This window comes from Pinus tabuliformis, chromosome 6 (assembly GCF_031772625.1).
Source record: "Pinus tabuliformis cultivar Carrire ecotype Pingquan chromosome 6, CPIR1, whole genome shotgun sequence".
Classification (NCBI taxonomy): domain Eukaryota; kingdom Viridiplantae; phylum Streptophyta; class Pinopsida; order Pinales; family Pinaceae; genus Pinus; species Pinus tabuliformis.
Genome location: NC_142292.1, coordinates 1,609,503,075 through 1,609,528,806, shown reverse-complemented (window position 1 = coordinate 1,609,528,806; position 25,732 = coordinate 1,609,503,075). Strand labels below are relative to the sequence as shown.

General features: G+C 36.8%; 1 pseudogene; it reads right to left on the bottom strand.

Annotated features, from left to right (window-relative positions):
• Positions 1 to 19,669: 19,669 nt before the first annotated feature.
• LOC149265040 (pre-mRNA-splicing factor ATP-dependent RNA helicase DEAH7 pseudogene) lies at positions 19,670 to 20,242 on the bottom strand (annotated as a pseudogene).
• Between the last annotated feature and the right edge of the window lie 5,490 nt (positions 20,243 to 25,732).

Genomic DNA, 25,732 nt, shown 5'->3' with positions numbered 1-25,732 from the left:
TCATCAATCCTATATTTTCTTTCCTACATTCAAATCCCAAACCCCAAAACCCTAGCCCTTACAAAAAATCTCCTAACCCTATACATAAAACCCCTCAAACCCTCCTCCTTTCCCTGATAAAATTTATCCTAATATCCCCTAATCCCTTACTGTTTTCCCCTTCCTAACAGTCCCTTGTTACATTTTTCCCCTTGGTGGCAGAATCCAACTACGTTATAAAAGAGCAATACACAGTTTCATCACCAGCACTCATTTCTCCAAGGCAGTTTATATAGCAGCAATTATGTCATCTGATCCTTCATATGACTATGAAGAGGAGACCCAAAGTGACTCACTCACGGAGGGACATGCACCCAGGAGGCTTTAAAGAGGTGGTAGACATATCATTACTTGTCCCAGAACTTGGTGTGCAAAACGAGAATCAAGGTGAAGAGAGCATTAAGGAGGCAAAAAGTGGATGAAGGACTTCAGATATTGGCCGAAACCTCTTTGGCTCATCATAACTCTTGATAAAGAAGGTCCAGCCCAAATTTCAAGAAATTTGGAGCAAATTTTGCATTTTGAGAAATTTTTGCACTAAAAAAACAGGGTTTTTCTCCCTGTGCGCCGCGCCACGTGGTGCACGCTTATGATAGAAAGCTCCAAATGGAAAAAACATTATATTTTTGGATTTTTCATAAAAAAACATGATTTCTGGTGCATGGCCAAGAAGTTTGGGCAAGTTTTGAGTCCTCAGGAGGTCAAAACACCCTAAAAATGACCTCTCTGCCCCTATTTTGACACACAAGAAGCAGTCTTGGGAGATTGAAGTTTTGGAGGGGCAAATGGGCACCAAATTCAGAAATTCCACTTGGGTTAGAAAGTAAACAGGCCGGGCTTTCCAACAAGAACACTTGTGCTCAATTTGGACTTCAGAAAGTGCCTCAAAATCAGCTCCAAAGTGGCGCGATGCATACAGAAATTGGCACGGCGCACAGGGGATTTTTGCTCAATTTTTCACCTTCCAGCTCAGAAATTCGGCCAATTTGACTAGTTTTGCTTTGTGATGTAATTTTTTATTTAACTTGATGTAATTGGACAAAAATTATTTAATTTTGGCACTTATTTACTTGTTCTAGAGGATTCATTCACCAAAAAGTGAAAATTTAATGAATGAATCAGTTTCCTACCTTATAGAGGCAAGTTGTTTTGACTGCCTAGATTTTAGTGCTTTGTTTAGAATTGGTTGAAACAGCTCCTAGAAGGATGAGCTCAACCCCTAGAGGCAAGGGAATAGGTTGGCTTGTCTATATTATGTAATTTCTAAGTCATTTTCAGGGTTGGACTCTTGGGAAAAGTTTGGCCCTCTATTGTACATTCATTTTCTGCATTTTTGGCTAAGGAAAGACCAGGGTTTTGTAGCAATGTTTGGGATCCATGTGGCTTTATGTTTTGATGGTGTGCTTCTCTGAGTAATTGTAAGTTTATCTAGTGTTATGTGTATCATTTTCAGGCTTATTCTTCTGAATTTGAACAAATGAGTGATTAAGGTAGAATCCATAAAGCATCAAAACGATCGCCTTCCTTGCCCTAATCAGACCTCTGCAGAAACTTTGCCTCATCCCCGAGCCCAAATTTGCCTTTCCCATCTTTTCAAAAAAACCCTAGAAAACTCAAATCAAATCCTTTGCACTTAATACCTAGCCTAAAATTAGTTGCTAAATCAGTCATCTCCAGCCCATTGAGTATCTTTCGCTAAGATTGACCCGGAGAGAGCCCTCTCCTGTCCTCGTAGGGCTAGCTACGAGGCTGAGCGTGGTTTGATGTGGACCTAGAACCTTGTCTTTTCAACCTAAGACAAATCTAGGCTCTAACAGTTGGCACGAAGAAGACATGCTAAGTAGTGTTGTTGATCACATGCAAGGGAATTCAGCAGCATGCATGTCATTGTGCGCATGCATTTGATCCCACCCATTCAACACACTCACCGAGGCAAATACAAGAATCAAGTCTCACTGGAGTTAAACATGCAATTGACAGTTGATGGCATGACCACCAACACACACTAGAAGATCAACACAGACACTATGCATCAGTGTGCTTCCAGTTTGGCCCCACCTAAGAAGACCATGTGCATGCTAGCAGACGATTCGGATGGAGGAGCCACACCAATGCACCCAGATGCAACGAAGGAAAGAGTTCGCTTCATCAATATGTCACCATGGAGCGCATGCACACCATCACGGACGACCAAGCTTGGCATCAGCTCACCACCTTCACCATCACAAGCATGTCAAGGAGTTGGTCTCACCACAACAAACCGAGTGTTAGTGATGTCTTGCATGGCTTGCTCAAGCCATTTTGTCTCACATGGGCACATGTGCATTGTAATGTAATGTATTGTCAAGTGGAAGTTCAAGTGTTGATAGTTGGATGTAAGAGTCATAAAGTAGATGAAGAGTCATGAGAGTAGATGAACTGTCACAAAGGGGAATGTCAAGGGTCACCCCAACCTTTGCTATAAATCGAACCTCATAACTCATTGTAAAGGCTTTTGGTCAGCCAAGGTTCCGATAAGACTATCTTGGAGAGAGCTTGGACAATATTGTAATGAGCCTTGGCTTCTCCACTATGCAGAGCTAGTATATCTCTTTGGAGGAGCAAGCGGTTGTGACTGTAACGTTCCACTGTCAGAACTAGAGGTTAGACATGGATGTATTGTATGACTGGAACTTACACTTATTAATATAACATAGCCAACATGTTTCATGCATATGTTGTATTGTATTCTATGCTCTCTGGTTTACTCTAAATGATATATATATATATATATATATATATATATATATATATATATTTATTTATTTATTTATTTTTGCTTACACATTCATGTATGGAATTTTCTGTGTATGTACTTATGAATCTTTTTGAAACGTGTTGTTGGTATAACCATCACTTTGGATTGCTAGCCAACTTTCCTTCCATGTTGTGATGCATCGTTGCTCGTGTGTTCCCTTCTTAACTCCATGCTATCACATGTTTCCAAGGGGTGCACTCATCTCAACACCTGTGTGTTTGAACCTCTCATGCACCTTCCTTGGCTGGCCGCAATTGTTACACCCTTGCTACCAACAGAGACATCTTACTTGCCTCTATGTGAAATCGCGGTCAAGGCATTACTGTACAACCCACTACCGGGAATCCTACACCAAATGGTCTAAGGTATAATTGGGACATTTTACTGAGTAGATCCCCTTACATGTTGGTGGGTCCAGCACCGTCAACACATTCCTAGAGTTTCAATTTGAAGGAAATGTGCATGTTAGCCAATTTTATCAATATGAGAAACATCACTGTGCAAAGATGGATAGATAATTATTTATCGATAGTTATCATTCTGAAATTTAGGTATTCAATTCCTTGTCTCTTAATAAGATTTATACATCTACGATTAAATATTTTAATATAAGTTTGGATACTTCTTTTGTCCACACCTCTATATGCTTTGCAAATCAGAGCATGCTCAAAATTCCCATGTTTCCATGATAAAAACACACACATTTCATTAACTATTTTGTTTGCTTGGCATACATTTCATTTATTTATGGTCATTTGGTTGTTTTCAAGGTTTTTTTTTCATATCTCTGGGTTTGATTTGGAATTCTTGAGAAAAACAAGAATTTTGAAAAACACAGTGACTAAATCACTCTTGAATTGTTGCAATATGGCTCTACTTTCAAAGCTCACCCTTGCTGGATTCAATAGAGGTTTTCAGGAGAAATTAAAATAAACAAAAAATAGAATGAGCAACAACTTAAAATAATCAATAAAAATAGTTAAATTGCTTCTACCCCTCTGTTTTATGCAAAATACTCTGCTTCAACAAGCATCTAAAAGTTACAGTATACAACCATTGTGCAGTAAATGAAACAACTAATAATAAATTCACACTATAAATTAGACATAGATGTTTTAAAATTAGACAAAAATTTCTTGGGGTGAAAATACCCTAGGTTGCATTCTTAGTAGCTCACAAATTAATATTTGCTATTCACATGAATAATTAAACCCAAGAGGAGTTTCTCTTGTCTGACAACCGTCCTTTCTTCCAATGAGTTTTCAAAGTCTTTAGGTTAGGTTGTTGAGCTATATTGGACCTCTTCCTTCACCCAAACTTGAATGCATGAACTCCACCTAGACCCATATTCTCTTATGCCATTTTTTCCATAAAGATAGTGTGTCACTGGTGGTTAGGGTTTCCTAATGTAAGTTCTTGGTATCTTTCCACAGGATACATGAGAATGTGGCATTTTTTCCATGTCAACTAACTTTTACTTCATGTCTTTGTTTCTATTATTTTCATTACGAATCAGGGATAGAGTATAATATTTGATGACTGTAGATGTCATTAGTTTAATATAGTCAACATAGAATACATATAACACAAAAAAGGGATTGTAGTAGTAAAATAGACAATTTTTTATGGTAAGGAAAAATAACATTAATATATGAATCATAAGCATATCAAGAGTGAATACAAACACCTAAGAGTGCCCTTGCCAATGGGCATTTTGGTTAGGAGCCTCAACAGTAAAAGTCTTAGTTGATTCAAAATGCACGCATGAATCTGTGTTTATAACGTTATGCATCTTGTGGCTATTGGACAAAATCTCGCTAAAATGTTCCATATTTGGTTGCCTCTTTAGCCACTAACACAACTTGGCAAAATTGAGAATCCCATAAACACAACTGGATACTTATAAATTTCTTTCTTTCACCTTAAAATTGTAGAATCCATATTCAATTGTACCAAGTCCAACCTCCTTGTGGGAACAAAATTGCTCACAAGAAACCTAGAATTTACATTAATTGGTGCAAAATCTAAATATAAAATAAGTTAGAAATCAAATAGGTGTTACATGGCATCATACTTGCAGGTTTATAGTTGGTTGGAAATTATTTATGGTAAAGGAATTCTCATGCCCAATAGAGCACATTGGTCAAGGTGGATAGATGTAGTTTATTTCAAACTTGATCTTATCTATCTAGTTACAATTAAGTGTGCGTTGCATATAGTGTTATCTACTTACACACAAATTATCATGTCTTGCTTAAAAAAATATGTTTAAGGTTCAGTTAGAGTGAGCATGCATGCCTATTTTTGGTGAAGAGTGGGGCTTTGTTACTGCTCAAACTCTCACCATGTTTAGAAATATAAACCATAAATGTAAGAGCATAGAGGCAACTTCTAGGTGAGGCTTCTAAGGTCAAAGCAGGTGGCTTGCCTAGTAGTTGCCTTCAGGATCTTATGATTATGTCAACTTTAGAATTTTCAATGTAGTGAGAATTTGAGTGGTGACAGGACATTACTTAAAAAGAAGGTACATCTATTTAATTAGTCTTCAGAGATGGATAAATAGGTTTGATCACGGGGCTTCATTCTCCTTTCTACTTGTAATTTGCTCTTGGGATTTGATGTCAATATAATTAGTAGTTTGACCCTCTTGTCTTTTATAGTTCCAGACATCCCAGATTTGAAGAATTTTGGGACGTAGGATAAATGTGTTATTCCTTTATTTAAATTCTTTTTTTGTATTACTGGTATCTTGCCAATCAGCTAGAGTCTTTAGCATGAAGTTCAAATCTAGCTAGTCAGAAGCTGGACTAAATGGAGTTTGAATAGATCTTAGTGATACACATTGTTTTGATTATAATATAGAAAATTTATTAGATCAAATGAACTTGACATTTTAGGGTGTCTTTATCGAGGAAGAATGAGTCTGTATTCCCAATCCTAGCCCGAACCCTAATTGGACTTAATCTCAAGTGATCAAGTTTTTGAACATCATGCATCCTACTCATAGGGAGTGCAACAATACATGATGTTTCCATCGATAGTGCTATGGTCCGTAACCACTTTTCCCAACTCAATGGCCAGATGAGAGGTACTTCCCATGTGTCCCAAATTACATGGGTAGGATGATGCTGGAACACTAGCTGGGAAAGAATATATCACATCCTGCTCAAAACCATACGTAGGGAAAGGAGAAACCACATCCTACAAACATATGTCACAATCACGTGTAGGGAAAGGATAAAGCACATCCTACAGTCACATGTCACAACCATTGTATGGAAAGGGTAAACCACATCCTACGTGCATGGATACCACTAAGAGTATAGAAAGGATGAACTACATCCTACGTGCATGACAATCGTCAATGGTTGGAAGGATCCTACATGCGAGGAAAGGATGAACTACATACCATCCATATTTCAACAATCAATCGTAGGGAATGAGCATCCTACATGTGGGGAAAGGATGAACCACATCCCACCGACATGTCCACATGTGACAATCGGCAAATGCCTATATGCATCTCTCACTGGGGTGTCCGCACGAGAAGGTGAATGAGTCATCTTTCTTATATGCCATAGGAGAAGGTGAACCACTCATCCTATGGACATCTCATCAATCGAAGGCAAGGTGAACCACTCACCCTACACACATGTCAATCATCATCGGGTATCACCGGGGAAGGTGAACCACTCACCCTGTACACAACGCACCTTTAGGAGAAGGTGAACCACTCACACTATGGTTGCTTATAGCTAAAGAAGTAACCCAACCCCCCAAGAGATCCTAGAGCTTAATGTTCAACCGAGACCCTCATAGTAAGGTCTATCCACGACTTCCCGCCTCTCTCCGAAGGAATATTTTTAGGAGGCTTTGAGAGGGATGATGGTAATCCTATACATCCATCCTATAATGTTGGAGCTTGATCATATCCCATATAAAGTGGTACCTAATTCCAAGCAATGGTTTCCAATATGCGCTCAAATGACTTATTGAAGAGATTTCTCAAATGTCTTCATAATAAGCCATGCTTGCTACTTTATTCATTAAGCCTCAATGGAGTTCCTAGAGCCACAAAATTCAGTCTTTAAATCATCCATGCAATAAAGGTGGATCTCAAGAGATACATCACATACTGTCAATCTAGCAATGTTCGATAGTGCACTTAAAATCATAGATAATATAGTCATAGGGATACCTCAGTGAGTAATTTTCCAATATATGAGGCTTATCCATAGACATAAACAAGGATCCACAAGATATATGAATGCAGACCAAAAAATTTTAAGTGTAGGGAACAATGCAACATGGTAAGGTCTTCCACCTTGACTTTAAGAGTCAACTTCTTCTTATATTGATAAAACATAAGGATCATCATCATTAATTACTGTATATTTATACTCTAATCGACATATCTCGTCCATACATAAACATTGAGATATCTGCAACCTATCCTTCTAAGGTGACAAAGATCATCAGAGTCATCATACCCAACTGACAAACTTACATTTATCAAAATTTATTGGGTAGGAAAAATCATCAGGGATTTTGTCGCTCCCTCTGAAGCCTTGCTTTAGGTGTTCATCTAGCCTTGAATCATCAAATTACTTAATTCATGATTTCTTATTCAGGCATCCATATCTTTCTTCAAGGTACCTTCGTTTTCTTGCACATAAGGGTCGTTACAAGAAACTGCTTCAAAGTGCTATGCACTTCTTCTCTTAATGACTAGACTTCCAAGGGTACCCAAAGGTGCCAAGATGACTGCTACTTAACATGGTTTCATCAGGTGCTAGGCTTCTTCATACCGTGCCTTTTAACAGTCTTTGATCTTTGATTAGAACCTCAGACTTCAATACGGAGAAAGCTCAAATTAGAGTTGTAGACTTCACTGAGAAATATTGTTTCTAGAGGTACTCATTGTATTATCCTTCAATAGTTTTCATTTCTTCTATCTCAATTACAATACTTCAAGAGAACCAGACTTATTGGAAACAAAATTGTGGAAGGTGAGATAATCATAGAGCACCCTCAGATTTGTTCCTTTACCCCAGAGGATTTACACTTCTTCATTGGTTGCCAAGCACCTTATGTGTATGCATATGACCTTTCCAGCACTGGTGAGTCCCAGAGAGTTGTATGGCTACAAAGATAATTTCTAATCTTTGACTCCCTAAGGCAGTATTTTGGTAGCATATGTGCCTGCAACACACCTCTTTGTACAACATCAACAATCTGTGAGGACTTATGGCTATACGTGTTGAAGAATAGCATTCTAACATAAGATGTCATATCAAACTTAGTTGTGTCTTGAGTATGATCAAAACAACATATGCACAACCACGATGCCCTGTGACAGAATTTAAATAAAATGCTTAGAATATTTATGTTGGACGTAAATCACCTCCAAGCTACAAGCTTTGATTGGATTATATATTTGTTGCAGATTAATGCACATATACAAGGTGTTCTTCCTTTCACCGTGACTATCCTCTTATTCTGAAATTATAATTTTATGCTATTGTCCAAAACTTTAGAGCAAGGTGATGAGTTTTAACTGGAGACACATCGTCGTAGGTATTTTTTTCGTATAGGAGACTCGACTCCCTTTTCTTTATGATACAGGTTTGAATGTCATTGCGATTAGAATAATGGAACAATGCCTCTTATTTTCTAGTCTTTATTTGAATGACGAGGACAGATAAGTTCAAACTACCTATGCCCATGACTTGTTCCCAATTTTAATTGTGAAGCTTTGACATCAGAATTTCAATATGATATTGTCGTCAATAATTTATCAAAATATCATAACTATCTCGGACTGCAAGTATGCCATACCAATACTTCTCCTAATGTTGACTGTAAGTATGTATGTGTGATGATGCCAATGTTAACCTGCCTGCAAGTGAGATGACAGAATATTGTTCTTTATTGTAGAGGGACAAGAAGTCACACATACTACAGGCTTCTTATAACTATACAATGTGGATAAACTTACTCATTTAAGATGATCCTGCTTCCAAGTGAGACACCAGAATAGTGTTCTTTATTGTAGAGGGATAAGAAGTCACACATACTACAGGCTTCTTATAACTATACAATGTGCATCAACTTACTCGTTTGAGATGATGATAATACAAAACTATGAACCTGATTGCCATGTCTTATGTATGATTTAGCCATACCAAATATGTTGTGTGCCATATATTGCTTGAAGTATATAATTTCAAGTTGCCTTCCAAAATATGAAGGGTTACAAGATGTACCGGACTTTTACAAAGCATCAATAAGTGTGCTTAGATTCCATAGTTCAAAAAACAATACTTAAATGCCAAATACTGAGGATGGATGATGTCCAGTATATGATCAGACTGTCCAAGCTCTGAACATCCTTCTTCATGGATTAAGACCCTTGTTCAAACTTATTAAATAGATCGAATAATGTTGAAGTTTTAGGACTTCAGAAATTGACACTTAGTCTGAGGAAACCTTCTTTTTTTTGTTGACTTCTTGTCTGTCCTTCAATTTGCAGAGGCAAGGGTTCCTTCTCAATCAAGGATGAAGATGTATAAATCCTTAAGTATTATACTTTCTTCACTTGGGCCAAGATATTAGAGAATAATCACAAGATTAATTGTTGAATAGTTGCTTTCTGTACATATTGAAGGACAACTTCAAAAATATTTCCAAACATAAATTCGGGCCTCTGAGAAAACACTATTAATTTGATCCCCCTAAATTGTGATATGATAAACCCAAAACTCTGATTTGTTTGAAAGATAACTTGGCTTGGTGTGGGCTATTATATTAGCCACTCAGTCCTCTAGATCAGGGAATATATGCCCTTTAAAATATTTTCTTTCTTTAGATAAGATTTAAGCCTCGTCACAAATACTATGACTAGAAATCATGCCCAGAATGAGGTCATAATCTTTAGAGATTCTCCTTCCTTGCTAGGGCCTGAAACAAAGTTCTTAGTGATTTCTTTCTATCTTTCTTGGCCTTGTCCTAACCTGAGCTCCGATACCATGTTAATTTGTATGTTAACATGTTCTTTGCGTAGGTAAGTTTTTTTAATATTCAATGTTAGCCCATTTACCATACCATATCATTTCCATTAGCAATCACATGAATCATTATTGATAGTAACTGAAGAAAGAACATAAACAATAGATCCATAAGACAAGAAAGACGAGAGAACACAAGGATATGGATCAAGCTAGGGAAAAACCCCAAGACGGTGAAAACCCTTGATCAATTCCTCTTACTATTAATATCAAATGCTCAACATAGAGAGTACAATAGTTTAAGGGAAAGATTTAATTTCCAATTTGGAGATTCAATATCACTATCCTTAGATACATATCTGACTTAGCAACACAATTCTAGAGAAGACAATTTGTGCCCTCTTAGGCTTGAGTCATACAACTGTAAAAGCTTATGTATTTTGGTGTTCTGGTTAGGGTTTTATGGAAAGCTACTACAACCGTCTTTCATTGCTCCTAGATTGTCTTCCTTCTAGTTGATTTGCCTACATACAAGCACCCTCACATGATGGTACAAGTCTGGTCACTGGTAAGGGTTGTTGGCAGGCTGCTACAACACCCTTTCCTTGGCATCCAAACCTCTTCCTTGACTACAACCTCCTTCCAAACGCTTTTGCTCCAATTCATTGTTGATATGGGCTATTATAAAAACCCCAAAACAAGTGACAGCACCTCCTCTGCAATAACTTCAAGGCATGCGGCCTCCTATCATTCCTTCAGTCCCTTGTCTAAGGTGATCTAGGCCTACGACCCACCTGAAGCACACAACTAGTGTTGCTGCCTGCCATAGTAGAGAAAGCCCAACCAAAGATAAGCCCAAACAACATACAAATGTCCCTCATGAATGCACCTTCCTTTCTGCTGTAATTTTGACTTGTTGTAGACACAAAACCACCCAAAAAATATTCAAAACAAATTCAAACAAGCCTTTAACACGCTCGGCCTCCTTCCTGAGGGACTCGGTCCTTTAGACAGCCCAACCAAGACGTCAATCGATACCTTCCTTCTTCGTTGGAGCTATCCTTCCTTCTGTGTCCATTTCAAAGAGAGAAAATGGGTGATAGGATGTGTCCAATGTGGTTGGAGGACACTTCTATTTATAGGATTTGGAGAAGGGTTCCATTTGAATAATTTACCCCAAGCCGACCTTGATAATTTGCATATGTGAGGGATTAAATTCAAAAACATATTTTTCCTTGTCCAAATTTGATGATATTTAGGTTGAATTTGGTCCTCTCGAAAAGAGGAATTTAATGCAATAATCATATTCATCAAATCAGATGTCCAAAGTGGAATTTGGCCCTAGTTGCCAATTTTAAAACAAACTAACTTCAGTCCTTTGTTGTCTGCTTATTATGCCTAGAATTAGCCTCAATTGCACCTTTGTTGTTCTCAAACAAACCTTAAAAGATTCACAAACCCAATTATTCTTAATGAGTAAGTGCCTTGCTATCTTGGTTAGGGTTTGTAACCTCAAGGAGGACTTCTTCTTCCCTATATTACATTGACCAAACAATCTGGAGCTTGCATACACTGCCCAACAATTAATAACAACCAAAATATTGTAACACCCCCTTAAATCCCAACCCAAAGGAGGTGGTTATTAGGTTGACCTGAATCCCTAGGTGCAGTTAAAAGAATGGGGTCTATTTTTTTTTCTAAATATATAAATCTCCAAAATATCAAAATGCTTGGGTATTTCTCCCACACTCCAACCATGAGTACCAATGAGGAAATGCATCTCTTTTTATAAAGAGATGTTTAACTAATATTTTAAGGGAATTCCACTAATATAACCAATGGAGAAGTAAGACACAGTTCTCTACCATTAACCAATCCAAAACACATAAATTATGGGTTGGTTCAAGCCACATATACAGTAATCAAGTGAAACAAGCCCCAAATAGAAATTGTTTGGATGAAATTGCATTGTTAGAACTAATCTATCAGAATTGGATGCAAAAGGCTCCATTTGGTTGCAGCTAGAAGTAGTCCTCAAGCACTATGAGAGACATCTCTACCATCACACCATTCAATAAGTTTTAATACAATGGAAGGAAAGACCACTTGAGGTGGTACCTTCCAGCCTGCTAACATTCTACACCAATTTCCACATCTCAACTCTCAAGGATAAGGTTGTTCTCTAACGGGGAGGACACGTTAGGGTCCTAGCCTCCCTAACCCTTAACAAATAGATTGATATATGGTTATATAAGAAATGCCATCATTATTAGAGAATGATGGTAGTAGTGTGACTGCAACTATTATGAGAGGACTTTCTAGAAGATTTTCCTCCTCTAAAATGTTCTAGAAGGTTAGAAAGTAGTATATATAGAGGTAAAAACATTGTAAAAGATGCCTTGGATTACTATTATAACTAAGCTTTACTCTACTAGAGGTTCCCTCCTAGAAGAGGCAAGTGAATATTGTGCTCCTAATAATCAAGGTATCTTGTTTTGGTTACCATTACAATTGCATTGTGGAATTTTATTACTTTATATTAAATATATTGATGTTATTTGCATTTATATTTGTTTTTATAGGGTATATTACACTTATCTCATAATACAAGTTATGAAATCCTCAAACTCTACTTATAGATCATGTGAAATCCATTTACCCTTACCACGTTATACCATAGTGCTTGTTATATTAATTTCTTATCATAGAGTAGAGGACAACCCTTAGGACCATTATCAAGGTTTGGAGAGTAGAATACAAACCTTAGAAGAAATATCAAACTCAATTTATTAGGGTTGGTTGGTTTTAGGTGAAATTACATACCCGGTGTTTGGAGCCTATCAAAATATTGACAGCATTAGATTACTCTCCAAAGCTACAAAAAGAAGTATCTCTCTTGTCCTTGACTTTTGAACACCTTCAATAATTTGAGCTTGGTTTTAGTAGAGTGCCAATGGACATGATATTCTCTCACTAGATAGTCTCATTTACAAGAGATTTATTTACCATGGTCATCTAAAGTCTATCCTTGCAATATAGAGCCACATTTCCCCTGCTTTGATCAAATCCAAAAAACCATTGAAATTTCTTATAAATCAAGGCATCCCTCTAGTATGACATCATCTTCCCTAAACAAACTACATGCATGAACACTAAGCATTGTGGAAAAATATTGATTTTCAATCTTCTTCCATTGATTTTCCAGCTAGTAGTCCTAGATTGGATCCTTTCTTGTCCATCAATCAAGGGAGAAGATAGATCATATTACAGTTTAGTCTGATTTAAACTTGCCATCAAATATAGAAAATGTATTATCATCGAACCAATATACTAGGAAGATGGGCCAACTCAAGGTTATATCTCCACTACAACTACTGTGATTTGCATGTCAAAGAAGAGCCTTGGTGTGCATTATTGAATCAGAGATCAAATTGGGCTTATAGGAATGTTGTAATTCTAAACATGTCGTTCTTAGCTCACTTCCTAGAATGTTATGTTACATATTTAAGATGGAAACTCTATTCTTTGATAACCCTACTCATATTTTGTTTGTTCTTTATATGTCTTCAATCATGCAACTAAGTTTTCCAACGTCATCTGCACTATTCATAATTTAATCATTGTTTCCAATAAACTACAATAGAGGTTAGGTTGTAACATGCTAAAAAGTCTAACATTTTACCTCCCCTGGAAGGAAATCCTCAAGGGATTTAGTTCAACATTCTTGGATTCTAAATTGGCACATTGTTTCTTCTCTTTACTAGTTTCTAGTTGACATGTATAGAAACCTGCAAGATCTTCGGATTCTACAGAAGTATTGCTTCTGTAACTGCCTTGATATTTAGAATTTATTTAAATAAAGAGAGTTGTCATGATCCCTATAGTACTCAACATCCTTCTGCAAGCAATGTTTCTACATTGACATTGCTATGATGTATAATGTCATGCATATTAAAGGGTCCCTTAATGCTTTGTTGATGCCTAGCTTGTTCCATCCTATTTTAATTTGATATTTGATGACAAGGTTGTTTTCCTGCTTCAAGTTTGGTAAGATTAAAGCTAATGTAGCTTTCTGATGTGTTTCGTTGCTACCCTAGACAACATAGACTTATTAATACTACGAAAACACTTTTTATTATGGATGACATTGTGGGTACCATTAAAAAATCGAATTTGAGAACGAACAACCATGGCAGATTTTTCCACTTAGACATTTTTTCTGGTATCGTTTTGAGATTTTTTCCAAATTGGACCATTGAAAACAAGACTTTAATATCTTTTTCCCTGGGAATGAGATATTTTTGATAACATAATATGGAGCATGTATTAAGTCCCTTCTCTCATAGCTTGTGAAATTCTATCTCTAATAGGTCTTTTCCAATTTCCAGATTCATTGCAAACTCTAACCAACCACGTGCCAATATTTGTATTATGTAATGTGTATGAATCATGCCAAACCCTCCCTTTTTGTAGCCATATCTTGAATGAAGAAACTAATAACATAAGTTTCTGCTTTTGCCTTGTACCAATAAAAAAGTTATGAGAAGATTGGCCATTCATAAGTAATGTATTTGGGAAAGAATCTAGCATGACTAGTAAGCATGTATAGTAGCTAGCACTCTTGAAGTGTAGCCCATCATAGGCCTCTTTTTATCGTGTGTTTATTAAGGGGTGAATATTCATCCCCATTTGGGAGGGAATACTCACCCATTGCATGTTTATTATTTGGTTTCCTAAATGAATATGAATATCCAAATTGTAGAAATATAGCATTTTTTCAAAATTGTGGTTGTAAGTTTCTTTGAGTATTACTTCAAATTCTCTCTACCACAGTCACTGTTGAATTGTTTTAAATTTGCTTCCTAATCCCTTGATATCTGGATCCACTAAAGATGGAAATTATATATATATATATATATGCACCATTGTATTTGAAGATAATCTAATAAGAAAGATGGTGAACAACAATATATGCACCATTGTATTTGAAGATAGTCTAATAAGAAAGATGGTGAACAACAATTTTGACCTTCTTATAGTCTAGGAAACTATTGCTGGTAGATGTTGTCATAGTTATCAATCTATGGCACACGGTTCGCCGAACTTGAAAGTTCAGGTTCGAAATTTGGCGAACCTCAAAAAAAATTTGAAATTCGTTCAGGTTCGTCGAACCTGAAATTCGAACCTGAAGTTGAACCTAATCGAACTCGAACCTGAACGAACTTGAATTCAACTTTAATCAAATTTTTTTAGGGTTCGATTTAGGGTTCGCCGGTTTTTGGACAGTTTTATTTGGTTGTTTACGAAAAAAACCAAGGGCCGCATACCGCTTTTCTCCAACACTTCCCGCCAAATATTTATTATAAACGATGGCTCTCTAACGTTTTGGCACAAGCTGTCGGGAGTATTGAGTGCATGTTTGTATTGAGCAAGCTGCAGAGCTGTGCATTTGCTAATAGTATTTTGTCATACCTCGTGGGCCAATTTGTCCTGTGTTTTATATCTATGTTGATGATGATGATGATGGTTAACGTCCACTGAGACCAAATTGGTCTATCGGATCTACAATTTTCTTAATTTTTACTTGTCTGGCTCCTCGTCTTTCTTGGCGAGATTGGTGTTGTAGCTTTCTTTCTTTTCTCTACGGTCTTCCAACTTCCTTTGTCTTGCATCTCCTTCATCTCTTCTGGTTCTTGGGACATTGGTGTCTTAGCTTCGCGATCTATAGTCGGAGAAGAAGTTTGGTTTAGGAGATCTGCTTTGCTGTTAAATGAAGATTTATTTTCCGTGGTATTCAAATCCTCATAACTGTTGATTTGTTGGGGCGGGCTTTCTCCTTGCTTGTTTTGAGAGTTGTTTCCTTCTTCCTTGATTTCTTGTGACTCATTTTCTCTAGAATATTCTTCTTCTTTGATGACAGTGTAGTGTTCTTTTTGTGCTCCTTCCCACCATGTAGATCTGTGGTGGTTTTTTCTAGCAAAATTTTTCTCAGAGGCTTTTGGGCAATTTTTGGCTAGATGCCCCGTCTCAAAGCATGATCGACATCTGAAGAGGACACTTTCATAATCAAGCTTCTGGTTCCACACATAGTCTTTACTTGTTAGGTTTATTTCAGCTGGGAATCCGGCGCTGAAATCCATTTCCACACAGATGCGTGCATAGGTGGTTCTGGCATATTCCTCTGTTTTTGGGCACCTGCAGTAAAATTTCCCAATTGCATTTCCGATGGCTTTTAGCGAGGAGAGATTCCAGAGATGCAAGGGTAGGCTTGGCAATCTCACCCAAACTGGTGTTGAGGTTATCACTGTTGTAGAGGGATCGAATGATGGGTTCCATGGCTTCATGAATAGCCCTAATTTTTCCCAAAACCAAGGGCCGGAATCTAGAATACATTGTCTGCTTTCAGGATTTTCGAAATCTACTATAAAGAAACCTCTAGCACAAGGGTAGATATTAATTTCATCAGAAATGATAGGCTTCCATACCTCCGAGATCCAATTGTGGAGTGCTATCAGCCGCGGCCAAAAACCATTGAACCGGCAAATTAGGGCACTTTCGGAGAACTTCAAAGCTTCATTGAGTGAGTCCTGGACCACTTGGATAGTGGGAGCTGGGGCTTCACTCATGATATGGGCAGAAGATTGCCCTCCAGAGGCGGATGAGCCACCAATTATTTTTGCGAAGATCGGAGCCATATTTACTTGCTCGTAGAACCCAGCCGCAGAATGCCAAAATTGACCAAAAAATTCTCGCTGGAAAGGAGCCAAAAAATGACCTCATTAAACTACTGCGTTCAAATTTATCAATTTTGAAAGCAACATCACCACATTAGCTTGACAGACGGCCTTTCCAACACTGCACAGGGTATTTTTGTGTGAAATCAAAACAAATCACTACTGTTATAGGTATCCAACCACCATTCCAATAGAAATTGCCCAAATCCACAACTATCACAATTTTTTTCCCTCGAGAATGGTAAAATCCAAATTAGGAATGCTTCTCCAAAGTGTTAAATGTCAAATCCAACGAAAAAGAGTCAAAAAAGAAATCTGTTGCTATCAGTTTTCAACCACCAAATTTCCAACACATACAAATGGTCTTCAGAACGTATTGTTTTGGTTTCAGGTTTCTGTTAGTATTTAAACATTAAAACGATGTGATTTTTTAAAAGATTACTAGTATTTGACATTCATTTAAATTTTGAAGACTGAAAATTATGTCATTTCTTTTTGCAAACTACTATTGTGTATGTTTACATTTAACTAGATGTTAGAATGATTACATCATTCATGTATGTTTACTAATAAAAATTTGTATTCACGTGTTTATGGATCGATTTTGAATTTTCTATTATTTCGTCATATATATATATATATATTGAAAAATATGTATAGTCGAACCTAATGCCGAACCTCTATTTTGACTTTAAAAGTCAACTCCCTTTTATATTAATAAATGAGAGGGTCATTAATTAGGCATCATCAGTAATGGTGTCTTTATAATTCAATCAACGTGTTTAGTTCATAATTTCTTCTAAACATAATCAATGAGCCACCTGAAACCTGTCCTTTTTCTACTATAGACCCTTATGCCCATATGCCAAGGTCATAAATGTAGCTAAAGGTCATAAGTGCCTACAAGGTCATAAACATGACTTGTATTTATCATCAAGTTATTCTGCTAGAGACTCTATAGCTCCCTCTGAAGTATTAGTTCAGTTTAGCCTTTATCAATCTGCCCTCATCTTGCTGCAACTCCATCAGCAAACATGCCCAGACAGTCTTTTTGACATGCGCTAACCCTTCAATAATGAATTCAACTTGGCAGCATCATACCTTGATATCACAAATATTTCTAACTAAATGAAGATATTAAGAGACGTGCTTTGGATTTTTCGTTGAAGAGGACTGCTCTGTGCCTTTTGAACTAACAACTACAAATATGACTGAGCCACATGTGTCTTAATATTGATTCATAGTCCTTATTGGAACTATTCTGAATCTCTTCTGATATACTTTAGATAAACTAGAGAAAATCCAAGCAATGCAAATCAAAGCATTTCTCAGCCACGATATAACCAAGTTCTGTAGATTGTTGCCATGTTATCCCATTGTAGCTATCAAGGTCAAGGACATTATTCCAAACAAGGTGATTTCCTTTCTGAAGGTTATTCTGCCACATAATATTGTCAAAGCCCTATTTTCATACTGGTCACTAATAACTATTCCTTAGTCAACACAGTTAAAATGTTAATGTGTCACTGCCTTGCTATGCTCCAAAGACAATGTATTTAAGTCAAGAATATAGTCATTTCTCACTGATATATCTGCCTTATCCATATTACTGTAATCATGCCATCACTGTTTGCAAGATTGCTGCCAACCTTTATCTTAGATTCTTGCTGAGACTTATAATATAAATACGAAAAACAATACCCCAAGTTCTAACTGATAAGGGGTCATCTCTATCCATCTACCACTCAGTGCCCCTAGTCAGGAGCACCATAAAAAAGGAAGCGATCTGCTGGGTGGGAGTTGGTCAAGGATGTTGATGTAGATGGAGGTTAGATGAGCAGAGACAAAGGCCCCCTTGCATGTATAAGGTCAAACATCTCTGGTCAAGGTACTTAAAGAAACTGCCAAGCATCTATGTCTATCTAAATATATCACGGAAGCATCTTTAGACCTCATATTAAACCACACAATGGAAGATGAAATGCTCCTCAATCTCAATCTCTAGGAAATGGCATAGCTGGAAAATCCTATCTAATTGGTCAATCTGATGGAGAGAGAGAGTGAGCATATATTATTTATAATATTTGCTGCCCCCCTCTCCCCTGGCTTCCCAACCCTCATCTCTCTTCGCCACCCTCATGGATGGAGAGAGTGAGCAAATATTATTAATGGTGTGGGTGGGGGAGAGATAGTGAACATATATTGGAAATAAGGGTGGCGATGGTGGTGGAGGAGAGTGTAAATCAAATATTATCTAGGAAATGAGGGTGGGGTGAGGGGGAGAGTGAGAAAATATTATCTAGGAAACGAGTGGGAGTGGGAGAGAGAGTAAGAAAGTATTACAAGGGTGGGAGAAGGGGAGAGAGGAGAATTTCCAACATTTACTTTGGTTCACCATTTCCAGCATTCCTATGAAGTAGAGCAGATTTAGAACAAATTTTACACGCTTGTATTGCTAGAAGATTCATTGATTTCTTAAATGTAGACATGACATGATAAGAAAATACCAAAACATTCTCAATCTTGTTTTCAGAAGATTGAGGAGTATTGAAATCCACATCACAAGCATACATTGACTAAAATGGGGGTGATACTTTGGAGAATTCTTGGTGAAACATATTCACCCCTGAATCTACTCATTGCATTGACATGTTTTGGCCATGAATGTCATTAATATAATTTCATTTCATTTCTATTTTTATTTCTCACTTTTTCTTCTATTTTGGTTTTTTTCTGTGAGGCCGTCCTCTTGCCAATACAATGATCATAAATCTACTAGCTTGGGGATCCAGGTTAGAGCCAATGGGGTTTAATATGTTTACCCTGGGTTGCCTCACATGGTTGGAACCACTAGAATTTAATATGTCCTTCCTAAGCATCCACAATTTGATAGCAGCATACTTTTTGTGCTTGCAAACTTTATCATCCTCATTTGCAATAATAAAAAGGTAGAACCTGCCAAACGACTGAGATTTGCGCCGGAGAGCATAGTACCTCTTGTGATAGCAGACTTCATGGTCTCAGATTTCACTGTTGGCAATCCATCCACCATTAACATATCTACCCCACTTGTATGAGATGAATTTATAAACTTAATTGGATGTGCACAAGTGCAATCCCGATGCGTTTTTGGTTGAATAGATACTCCTCACTCTCAGGCACAATTTTTTTTCCCTTGCCACATCACTTTCTTCAGCCCTGTCTTTAGGATGGAAAACAACAGAAGGAACAGAAAGCATAGAAAAAATTGTCAAGACTTCATTGACACAACCAAGTTGTTCCCAAATTAATAACATTTTTACAAGGAGAGGATCAAGAGGAAACTCAAGCATCTTCCTTCCAAGAGTAGTCAGTCTGCCCACATTATCAAGTGCACCAAGTACCCAAAGCTGATAAACTGAATTGAGAATATTGTCTTGTGGAGGAGGATCCATAAAATCAAAATCCAAAAGGTTTTCAATGTTAAACGACTTGAGTAGTAAAACAACATTTCCAAGGTTGGTATGTTCGATTTCAGGCACCAGATTCGGTAGCATTTCATTCTGATATGCTGTCTCAGTGTACAAATGATAGCATGTCCCGGGACATGTCCTACCTACTCTACCATCACGTTGATCTGCTGCAACTCTGCTTGTAGGAAAAACCTGAAGAGCATCCATACCCATTCTTGGATTGTAGACTTTCAAATTTCCATATCTAGTAGCAATCACATATAATATTCATCGACAGTAAGCAATGTCTCAGCAATATTGGTGGCTACAATACACTTGTGAGCGCCATTTTCTTCTTTCTGAAATATTTTGGCCTGAATATTTGAAGGCAGTTGAGAATAAATAGGGAGTATTGATAGTCCAGTTACTCTATTTTTTATAGTTCCCTCTAGCTGATCCATACGTTCTGCCAATGGAGTCTTGGATGTGTACATAATTATTGTCAGAATCCCAAGCCTGAATTTCTCAGAACTGTCCCATAGGCTCATCATGAGAAGTTCAGGCTCTCAAAGAGTCATTTCAAATGGGCACTATAAGCATACACTGATAACCAAATGCTCTTAATTCTTACACTGCTGCACTTGGTCAATCTGACTACAAACAAATTTTGATTACTATTTTAGCCAACATACCTCTGTCCTCTGCAACCCTTGCTTGTTTGGCAACTAAATCTCCATGGAGAAAACGTGACACTGATACAATATCAAGGATTGATGTGGATGTAGTAACTACTGGAGTATCAGTTCAAGAATTTCTTCCTTAAGATGACACGTCATAGGAAAATGATTATCCAATGCCTATTGCTTCAATTTAGGATAGATTGTCAATCTTCGACCTTCATCAATTATGCTACAATCTTTAAAGTGTTGTTGAGTATAGTGACAAATCATTGTTGGAATACCACATATTTTCCCATGGAATGGTCTTCAAATTATCGAATTGAGTACTGCTATCTATGTTTGCTTAGGCCTCAGCACTGGTCACCGATTCTTCAGGTCTATATTAAAACATGCCTCAAATGCTGCTACAGTTTTGTCCTGATACAAGACTGAACTGCCTCCACAAACCATCTTAGGCTTTTAATAGAGTTTAGTGTCAAGAATTTTTAAAGTCAAATTGCTACCTCTGTCCTCTGCAACCCTTGCTTGTTTGGCAACTAAATCTCCATGGAGAAAACGTGACACTGATACAATATCAAGGATTGATGTGGATGTAGTAACTACTGGAGTATCAGTTCAAGAATTTCTTCCTTAAGATGACACGTCATAGGAAAATGATTATCCAATGCCTATTGCTTCAATTTAGGATAGATTGTCAATCTTCGACCTTCATCAATTATGCTACAATCTTTAAAGTGTTGTTGAGTATAGTGACAAATCATTGTTGGAATACCACATATTTTCCCATGGAATGGTCTTCAAATTATCGAATTGAGTACTGCTATCTATGTTTGCTTAGGCCTCAGCACTGGTCACCGATTCTTCAGGTCTATATTAAAACATGCCTCAAATGCTGCTACAGTTTTGTCCTGATACAAGACTGAACTGCCTCCACAAACCATCTTAGGCTTTTAATAGAGTTTAGTGTCAAGAATTTTTAAAGTCAAATTGCTTTGCAAAGAGATACATTTTGTGAGCATTACACAATGAGGTTATTAAATTTGGGGCTGAATCATGCTGGAACAATATCCTTTCACACAACTTCAGACGTTCAAAAATTCTAATATGCTTTGGAAGGAGTAAAACAACTTCAATCATCAAAATACTTCAGATCTGTAACAAGAAAGTGTTTGAACGGTCCAATGGAGTCTTGGATGTGTACGGAACGATTGTTAGAATCCCAAGCTGCAGATATTGAAGAAATCATAAGTAGAAGGTAGTTCGATCCACAAATGGAGTCATGTTGCCCGTAACTTAAAACATGCCTTAGATAAGGTCGAACTTGCTCAATTATGTGTGCGCTAACAAAAGGGACGAGCCATAGCACATAAAATAATAACTCTAAACATGTGTGAGTGCCCAGTAGTACTAATCGTAGCCCAGAAATACTCCATGCTCAGAATTTTAACTTTCGATAAAAAAAAATGTTAAAGGTCATGACCAGTGAGATATAACTTGGAGTATTCACAAAAATATATTTCCGTCACCTGCAAAGGACAATAAATGGCCAACATGAACCCAACCAAAACAAAAAAAAAATTGATCCTAAATCTTCAACTTCAGTCTCCTTGCCCAGAAACATGAGACATTAGAAATTTCCCATATGCCATTGTAGAAATCACAAGAACTTGTCAATGAACTTCCCTTGGTGATTTATTTCTCTTTTACTCCAGCTTGAGTTTGTCCTCGCCTGAGCTCTAATTGCATGTTAATTTTTAGTTAAGATGTTATTTTCTTAGGTCAGTTACTTCATTAGCCCATAATTAACTCCATTAATCCATTAGCAATCACATTAATTATTAAGTTATGACAGTAACTGATAAAATAACATTCAATATAAACATAAATACAGAGGACAAGCCAAGATAGGAGAACACAAAGATATGGCTCAAGTCAAAGAAAAACCCCAAGATGGGAACACCATTGAACAATTCTTCTTATTATAAATATCAAATGTTAAACAGAGAAATAGTAAAATAATTTAAATTCAGAACGACTTGCCAATTTACGACCCTTAGACAAAAGAAGGGCTTGATCAAAACTGTAATTCTGGCACCCTCTATAAGCTTCATCACTGTAATTCAGATCACAGGTTAGGGCACAAGTGTGGTCTCCTACAACACCCTTCTATTGACTGCGGCTTCCAGCAACCATACCTTCCAACTATATGTTGCCCATTAACGTTTTTGTAGGTTGCAAATACGAACCACACAACCTTCAGATCATGCATTCCAGAATGTGGCATCCTAGCTGTAGATTCTTGATCTTCAGAATAGGGTGTTCAAGGCCAACAACCTAACTGAAGGTGACTCAAGTTATTGCGGCCAAATTTTAGGAGAGATTCACCATGGGGATCACACCCAGACTGTAAATCGATTAACCCTTATGCAATGCGGCAACCTTAGCCCCAAACTCATACCTGTAAGAAGCAAGAAAACACTCTAAAATCCAGAAATTTCCCATGCCTTATCTTTCCTTCCCTTGCGGTTGCCCTAAGTGAAGCACCTCAGCCTAGCTGCATAAGATGAACCCAAAAAAAAACTAACCTTCGTCCTCCTTGAGCACGAGTGCCTCAGATATACATTGAAGATATTTTTGGATACATGAAATGAGGATGGAGGATGCCTTTATATATAATTTGACATGATGATTGGTCCTTTTGAAGGTGAAGTCGACCTTGAAATTTGGAAGAAAATTCAAAATTTCAAATTTTAAATTTTCCCGCCTGATAAGGTTATGACTTATAAAATTCATTTTGAACAAATAAATCATTTTCCTTATCCAAATTTGGTGATCTTTAGGTTGATTTTCATCCTCTCGAGAAGAGGAGTTTAATGCAATAATTATCTTCTTCAAAGGAGTTTCCCAAAGTGGAATTTGGCCCTAGTTGCCAAATTTTAACAAGATGTCTACAATTGTGGAGTAATAGTGAATCTGCTTAGCTCACCAACAACCATATAATTTCTTGACACCTTTGAAAGGGTTCCATATAATAATCTATTGATTCTGAGCAGTGTTACAAATATCTTGGATTTCTCTCAATATTTTCATTTTTTTCCAAGATTTTCATGTTGCCAATGTTTTTTATATTTTTCAAGGTTTTTAGCCCAAGTTTATGCCTACCAATAATTTTTAATAAATTCCAATACTTTCCCCAACATGTCCGATTAGTTTATTTTTGGACCCTTAGAGATAGATTCCCCAAAACAATATTTTCAACATTGACTTTGACATCACAAGGATATATTTCTTTAACTCAGAAAGTGGTCTAGAAAAATCTCATAAAAGACGTAGTAGATGGAATGTTTTTACCACCATCCAAGGTCAATCCTCTGCTCTGGCAATTAAGAAATTAGCAATGAAATGTCAAATTATCCTTCTTGGCATGCTCCATAAAGGTGCCTACTAGGAGTTTGGATCTATTTCCTCATAGTCCTAGTAGATGATTTATATCGCTGTGTAAACCTTTGAATGTCAGCATAGTGTAGAGCTTAATGATTCCAATTAGGGGTGAAAGTGACTGAAAGTAGGTAGAAAAATAGTAAAGTACATCATCCATAAGGGCATATTCTCTCTCTACCTATGGAAGAGAAGCTATGCATCAAATAGGGAAGTATTCTTCTTGTCCTATAATATGCTAGAGCTTTAAAGATAGTAATATATTTACACAAGGGGCATTCAAAGATAGGTAATGTAGCAACTGTGCCCCAAAAGTCATAGAAATAGCTTCCTCTTGTTGATTTTGTCTTTGACATATACATTCATTTTTAGTTGGCTAACAACACCTATTCCATATTGGTGCAGGATACAAATCTTCATAGCACAAATATACATTTAGCAATCTTGATTTATTCATTGGAGCATATGCATATTTTACACATAATTATTAACTTAGCTTATATAGATTATGATCTCAAACCTATTTTAAGACTTCTTATAGAATGGAATAAATGTATTCTACTTGTATGTTTGGTTCTTCCCAACACCTCATTTACATTGGTTTATTTACATATACTATGATGTAATTATTCTAGCATCCCCCTCAATTAATTTAGACTCATAGAAGTACAAGAGAGAGACTCTTGGAATGCCTCAATATTTTCACATGCAAGTGACTTCGTGAAGATATATGCACGCTGATATTGAGTGGAGAAAATTGGAGTTGCATGTTGTATTGTTGAACATGTTTGCGTTTGAATTGGTATTGAACCTAATCTGGCAACATATCAGCCACATAATTATCTTCCTTCTGTGATTCGCTTCATTCACAGGGTTCCATATTCTTTTTGCTCAAGGAAACCTTCAACCTTTCCACAGATCAAATCTTAAATGTGTTGAGATTAGATAATATAGTTGAAAGGGATGTCTGCACCTCACAATTTAGAAACACCATGAAGGTAAAGAGTAGTGAAGATACTGAAAATCACAACCACATTACCTTATATCAAAGTTGTAGATGGAACATTACCTTATATAAAAGTTGTATATGGAAGTAAAATTCTCAAGTGTTGACAAGGGAAAATTAGATACTAAAAACACCTCAAGCCCCAGAGAAGTTGAGTTCATTGAGGTTCACAATAGTTAGTAAAACAGACAAATCTAATTTATCTTCGAAATTTTATTTTGCTAGTGAATAACTAGATGTAGCGTGGTTTATATTTGGCATAATTTTTCTTAGATGTTTGGAAAAATAACCATTCCACCCCAATCAGTTTTTTAGTGGTGTGTTGGCATTCCCCCATTTATTTTAAACTCTTATTTAGTTTACGAAGAAAAATAGGTTCATCAATGATTTTATAAATTATATATACAAGTTAGAAATTTCCAATATATTCCTCAACATTTCTGATTAGTTTATTTTTGGACCCTTAGTGATAGATTCCCAAAAACAATATTTGCATTGCAACATTGACTCTAAGATCACAAGGATTTGTTGCTTTAACTCAGGAAGTAGCCTTGAAAAATCTCATATAAGATGTAGGTAGATGGAATGTTTTTACTACCA